Raw genomic sequence first — 6,881 nt, forward strand, 5'->3', positions numbered from 1 at the left:
CTACTATCAACCTTTGGTAAAATTTAATTTAAGAATTGTGATACTAAGAGGTTTGTCAAGACAGATGACTTGAAATAATATATCAAAATATATTCTGTTGTCAGAAGAAACTTTCATTACCTCGGTCACCGATACAATTTTTTTAAATAAAGAAGTGATATATGCTGAACTGTATATCTATAAATTCCAATATATACAACACCTGTTGTTCCAAAGTATTCAGTTCTATATTTGGAACGCTAAGTAGTATAAACGGCATTCATATCACATCACAGCGAAAATGTATTACCAGTTTCTTTTCGTAGTATACGAAATAACAAAGTATAAAAGTCCCTCATTCTGTGAAACGACTCATGTTCCCCCAGCTTGATAAAAGAACACGGTAAACAAAGTGCGGCTCGCAATTTTGTCACCGAGACGACCGTCAGTCAGGTTCACAGAAAGGTACAGGACGCTCCTGGTGAACGCTATCCATAAAAGTCAATGGCCGGCTGTTCTTCCCGCGTTGTTGTCTCTCGCAAATGCCAGATAAATGGCTCTCTGGGGTCTCAGCGACACCCACTAATACTAATACCCGCCTCGGACTCGCCTGCCCCGGGAAATTGTATCTACATCCTTCTGTTTACTTGTATTTGCAGCAGACAGGTCAGCCGATATCAATATAAGATACTAGACGGCGTAGACCGTCGCGTCGAATCCCGCAACGGTACAACTTTTTCCGTGAGCTTGTGCTAATATCGAATATAGTTGACTTATGGTATGGAGTATCCTGCGTTCGCCAGGACCTTTTGACCAGCATCGCGAAACTAGAGCGAAAAGGGCTGCCCCCTTGAAACCAGTCCGGAGGGGTGGCTTCAGAACGGAAAGGAGTCCTCGAGGTCGCGTGTGACTCGCATGCGAATGGAAAGAGATACAATGGACAAGTAATTTTATTCGATGACCGCCTCGGACGTGGGACATATTGGATTCTTCTTGGGCGGAGGCGTCCCGCGGAAAGGACGGTTCGCTCGTTCTAATCGTTGTCCACCCTCTTGTGTCGCGGAAGGAGTGTTTCCTTCGACAGATGGTAAGGTTTGCTCGAATTTTTTTCCAATTATTGGCCCGAGGGGATTTTAAGGAAATGGACGCCGTGGTTGTTCAGCGAAACCGAATACTCTGGTTACTCCGTTCGATATCGTGTTAAATATTATGAAGCGCACGTCGTAAAATAAAACATCGGACGTCCGCTCTAAACTGAAATATTTGTATTGTAGTAAAACCCGGCGGCGACTTTCCTTTCATAGGACTTTTATAGGTCATATGCGTGCTATAGAGTTGTTCCGTTAAAAGTATTGTCCGTCGGGTCTTTATATTTTTTTCATCATTGTTACCCTTGCATTTTGATCGCAATTACTTCGCAAAGATTGTATCTACGTATGTGCATCGTATGGATCTCGACGCTATGTTTTTTAGGAAAATTTTAAATGCAAATCTGCGCGGTCGATTTTTTCCAAAAATATTCATAATCGTTGCCGGAGCTTTTACCAAAGAATAACGTTTGCGCGGCGTGTATTTGAAAACGTGTTCAGCGAACAAAGGGGGCGAAATTAATTTCCGCTTTGATCGCAGCGACATTGGCATAAACCTCGCTAACGTTTATTCCGTTTAATTGCAATCCTCTGAATTTAAATACAATGAAAATTTATAATTGATTAAAAGAGCGTTGCGAAAACGTGAGATTTGATTGTACTCTAAAGGGATTTCAAATAGTATTGCAACACGGGAACGATGGTCAATGCGTGTCTCGCGGCGCGGCAGTTCGAATCGTCGGACTTCACCCTTCAGATCCATTTCTGACGGAACGTGGGGGATGCTTCCACGTGGAATGTCAACTGGTCTCTCGAGATTTCCACAGATCGCTCGGCATTCGGCTGTATCCACTCCTAGCGCGCTTCAACCGGGCATAAATCGTCGCGATAGCCAGTGTTACGGCTCGTACGAGGTGTTTGTCACGTTGAACCGTTTTTCTCTGGACGTTATTTAGGGACTTTTCTTCTGGAAGCTTCGTCCCCTCTCGGTAATTTCCTTGAAACGATATCCGCTTACCATAAAATCTATGGAAGTGCCTGTTTTCCTAAAGAGTTCTGATCTCAAGGATATCTCCAGATATTGGAACATTTTGCTTTCGTGTCGGTATATGGGCATTAATATTTGTAATACAATAAAAGGACAAAGTTCGTTGTAAATAATGTCAATGACGAAAGTATTCATCTTAAAGTTGTATGAGCGCTTAAATAAAAACAATGACAGCATTTGATTGAATTGAGCATTGAAATTTTAATACTTATTAGATATTATGAAGAAATGTAGATACGACAATAACAGAACTATGTAATTTTTTATAATTGTTAATGTATGCTTTAAGAATATTTTATAGATGAAACAATATTAACTTTTAGGATATTACTTAAAATATACAATAAAAAATGAGCAAAAGCAAGGATTGTAAGACTTGTAGCAATGTAAACAGTTCTAAGTTAGGTACAATTCTATAAAAAAAGTGTGAAAACTATATATTAGAATATTAGAAACGTAAGAAGACAAGTCCAACAATTTTCTAATCTTTACTTCTCTGTGAATATCGTTTTTCCTAAGTTCTTATCGCTTCAAAAAGCTACATTCGACATAGTCTTTTATCACATTTCTTAAACTTCTGTCAGTGATCTTACGACTCTAATGGACTTATTTAAAATTAACTACAAGTGAGTTCATTTCATCGATAGCTCGAATCGATACTGATGGCATTGATCGCTACCTGTACTCGGTTACTGAATCCTTTCGCAGTGAAGTCGATTCAGTCGGAATTTCGTCGAAGCAATTGGGGGTGTCGTAGATCGCGTAGCATTCACCGTCTTTCAGCTCCGTACGAGAATCGTTCTCCCATTGAGCGTCGACTGGGCGTGGAACGAACGGTTGCGGCACCTGAATTACTCACATTCCAGGAGTCACCGAGAACCGCGAGCCGCAACCGACGAGACGCGCCGCGTTCTGTGGTATAGGCGGAGGTTTGCACGCTAGATGAATCCATGGTATGAAGACGGTTCGTTTTGAGAAGACCACCAGTCTGTGGGTTGGTCGCGTACTGTGAACGTCTCGGCGGTGTTTGTCAAGGCCTCGAAAACGGTGGGTAACAATGGCAATATGGCAACCCGGCCTTTCCACCCTCGATCGCGGTGTCGCAGACCGGTCGACGTCGTTCATTTTATTGACCCCATAGAAGAAAGTCGTAGCATCCCCTCGGCATAACTGGCTGCCCTAATGGTTCTTGATTGAAATCTTGCTGATTTCTGACCTTCCTCCACGGGGTCCGAGAACCGTTTATTGATTCGTCATATCTCACCGCTCCCTTTTGTCTTCCAAGGGAAGAACCGTCGGATATACATATGTCCAATATCCATTTTCTCTAATAGTAATAAGTTCTAAGTCATATATTTTATGAAGAGTATAAAAGTACTTAACTCCTTAATTTACTTTATATACAACGTGGCATTATTTAAATTTCAACTTCGAAACAACATCTAATCATTTTTTATCTAAAGAGGAGTTCTACTTGTTAGGTGAATTTTTCCACGAACACCTAGAGAGTGGCAACGCGCGCTAGTTTTATCCTCGCTTCGGCTGATATCGTCCGCCTTGTGAAAAGTTGGAAAATTCGGTTTGGTACAAAGAGACCGCCGTGAAGGTGCTTGGCGCGGCGGTGTGTTCGGAGTTACAGCGTTAAAATTGAACTTCGGCCGACCCTTTGGAGCAGCCGTAGTAACTATCGGAAATTGAACATGCATAGCGACGGGGCACGATGGTGCACGGGCACGCACACACGCGGCGTAAAATGACGGATAGTACGGCGCGGCGACGACCTCTCGTGTAGCCGGCAGCGGCCGGAAACGCAATTCCGCCGCGTCCAGTCTGAATTCACGGCCGATCGGTCCGAGGAACGAGAAATCAATAACGCTTTAAATCGCGACGATTAAAATCTTGGCCCGCCCCGTGGAACTGTCGCAAGGGTTTTTCAGGGTCGTTTGTGCGCGCAGAAATTCGGTGTCGATTATGTCCCGGCATCCTGAAAGAGGGTTCGTTTAATCGATTTCCCATCGTACGGAAATGGGAGGCTCGATGAAATTTATTAAACTCGCGTACTCGACGGTTTTTCTCTATCCCGGTTTCTAGTGGTGGAAATCCTCTGACGAAGTTGTTCGGACCTACGGAACAGATATTTATTTTCGTACTTTTTGATGCTGTTGTGGGGGATTATTTGCTCTCACGGAGAGGAAATGTTTCAAAAAGCAATATTTTTTTACGGTTTTTAGCAGGAAGCCACATTTCTGTTTAAAGTTCGAGGTTATTGATACCTTTTCGAAGTAGGATTAAATGTTTCGATTGCGATTTTACTATCGATTTCAAAGTAGCTCTCTCTCTCTCCGGGACCAGAATGTGTTTATACGAAAAATATTGAGTGAAAAAGAAGAATTGTGAAAACTAGAGCGAACATATTTCATTTTAAATACCTTCGACTTTTAAATATCTAGATTACATTTTTCCAATTGTCTCCTCTTTCCTAATGGAAACCATACATTCTTTTTTAGAGTAAATCTAATGACGAGGTTAGCTTATAAATCAGGAGAGAGGATCAGATTATTGTACTATTCTCTCGAATCTTTTGCATTATCGTACCCTGTGTATCTCCATTATGCGGCACCTTGTGAAATGAATGAAACTACACCCACGCTACATAATCTCGAGTCACACATAGCACGTATCTAACGTACTTCAAACGAGCACTCCGTGTTACTCAGACGTAGTATAAAACCGGTTGCTCCGCAAAGTATAAACGGGAAATTTCCGGGTATAGGAGAGAGAAGGTAGATTATAGAATCAGCTTCTATCAGATTCGGAACGTGGGTTATTCCTCGAGTAGCGAGCCTCCGCGTCGAATTCTGTTAACTGAGGTAAGTAACTCCGCGAGCTATTTAGCTCCATGAACGAGCCTCAAAGGATATGTAACGGGCGGGGGGTGGCGGTAGGGAAGGGTCGATGGTCGTAAGGTGAACGGGCAGGGCAAGGGGTTCGAAATCATCGGTTTCACGATACGCACGCTCTCGGCAGGCGATGCTAGAACCTCGAGTGCCGCAATGCTCGATATGCGCTTATCGTACAGAGACGGATGCTCCATTATATCCACATGCTCGACATCCCGGCCCGCTTCAATTGAATCGTTCGCCAGATTACCCAGTGACGCATTATGCTTCCCACTCCACGTGGCCGGATGCAAGATCCTACATACGATCGAAGGTACATTGCTGACCAGAATCTGTGTCGGGACGAGTACACGATTTGTAAACTTTTATTCCTCCTGCGTTTAAATGATTTCGATTAGGAGATCACATTCTTATTCTTACATATCTGAATGCTTTTAAGTTGAAACTGGGAATAAAAAATTCTGGGAGAATTTCATGCGTATCTTATTCTATAAAATTTCAGACATTTACCGATACCAATGTTTAACATAGTGAACGAAATTGAATTTTACTCCGGTAATCTTCGATAATAAGAGTATAAAGTTTGTAGGAAGATTATTTGTTAAATGCAAATGTTATTCAAAATTCAAATCAGACACTCTTCTAATTCTTGTTCGCCCACGCCTTTCACGAACTGTAAACTTGTGAACGATGGTGTACGCGGCTCGTGTTCAGCCTCTCGCACTCCTCTCTCTGTTCCTTGTTCTACTACATCCCTGGCTGCGTGCAGTTACTGCACCCTGCGCGGCCTTTCACCCAGCACCCGGGTGCAAGTATGCAGTTCCGCGGACCATTGTGGCTCTCTGAGTAATTCCAGACACGTAAAAGCAATTCCCGGAATCCCTCCTCATTGTTATGCAATCACGGCGGCGCAAACCGAACTGGGAAAGGAGGGGGATCATAATTTTGTCGAGAAGCCGGTAATGTCGTGCCGTTGACGCGCCAAATGTCCTTCCCGTTTCCTTTGACGCCGCGCAACGCATACGACGACACGCATCCTTCGTACGCTGCGCGGATCGGTGGTCATCGGCCGGATTTAGCGTTAGAGATTAGCGAACGATCGCTGGGATGACAAGTGCCAGTAGAGAACAGGACAGTTTCTGCTTCCAGAATTGTTTTTAGAAGAGGGTAGATGTTATATAAAGAAAAAGCGTTTGTTTATTTAATGGTCTGAATTATGCAATGAAACTATTAAACAGTAAGTTATTATTTGGAACTTCCTATTGACTTGTTCTATTATGATAATGAGGATAATGATATTTCTGTGAAAAGTCCGAAAACTAAAAAATTTACAATGGGATGAATATCATATAACTGTTCCAATTAGAAATGTACTTGAGAAAATAGCCAGTTCATTGCGATGTACCTCGAGCATCAGATTAAACGGTTGTTAGGTATGTAGATGCAGAGAGTCCGCTCTACGGAGATACTTCACTCGGTGAAAGTTTTCAAATTATAAATCACTCAATTGCAGGAATTACCTGGAGATACCTGTTAAGAATGGTAATTTATCACGTTTTCCCGCAACTCGGACTCGAATGCTTAAAGCGAGAGTCCATTTCCAACGGCAATTAGATGCACCCTGTTATTTACAATCCCACTTTCCTGGCAACAGTTATTTCCTAACGTTTATACCGTACAATATATCGCTTTTCACAGTCGAGTTACGCGCGTCGCTTCAAACTGACGATGAGTCCAGGGATCGTCGGAAAAAGTTGTCTCCATACGTTCCCTTGAACACTATATAATGCTCGGTGTCCTGGAATATGCATATCTGGTATATGAATATCTCATTTATAAATTAAATAGTTAACAATAAGTGTGAAT

The sequence above is a fragment of the Ceratina calcarata genome, unplaced genomic scaffold, assembly GCF_001652005.2.
Source record: "Ceratina calcarata isolate Rehan_Ccalc_2016 unplaced genomic scaffold, ASM165200v1 scaffold135, whole genome shotgun sequence".
Classification (NCBI taxonomy): domain Eukaryota; kingdom Metazoa; phylum Arthropoda; class Insecta; order Hymenoptera; family Apidae; genus Ceratina; species Ceratina calcarata.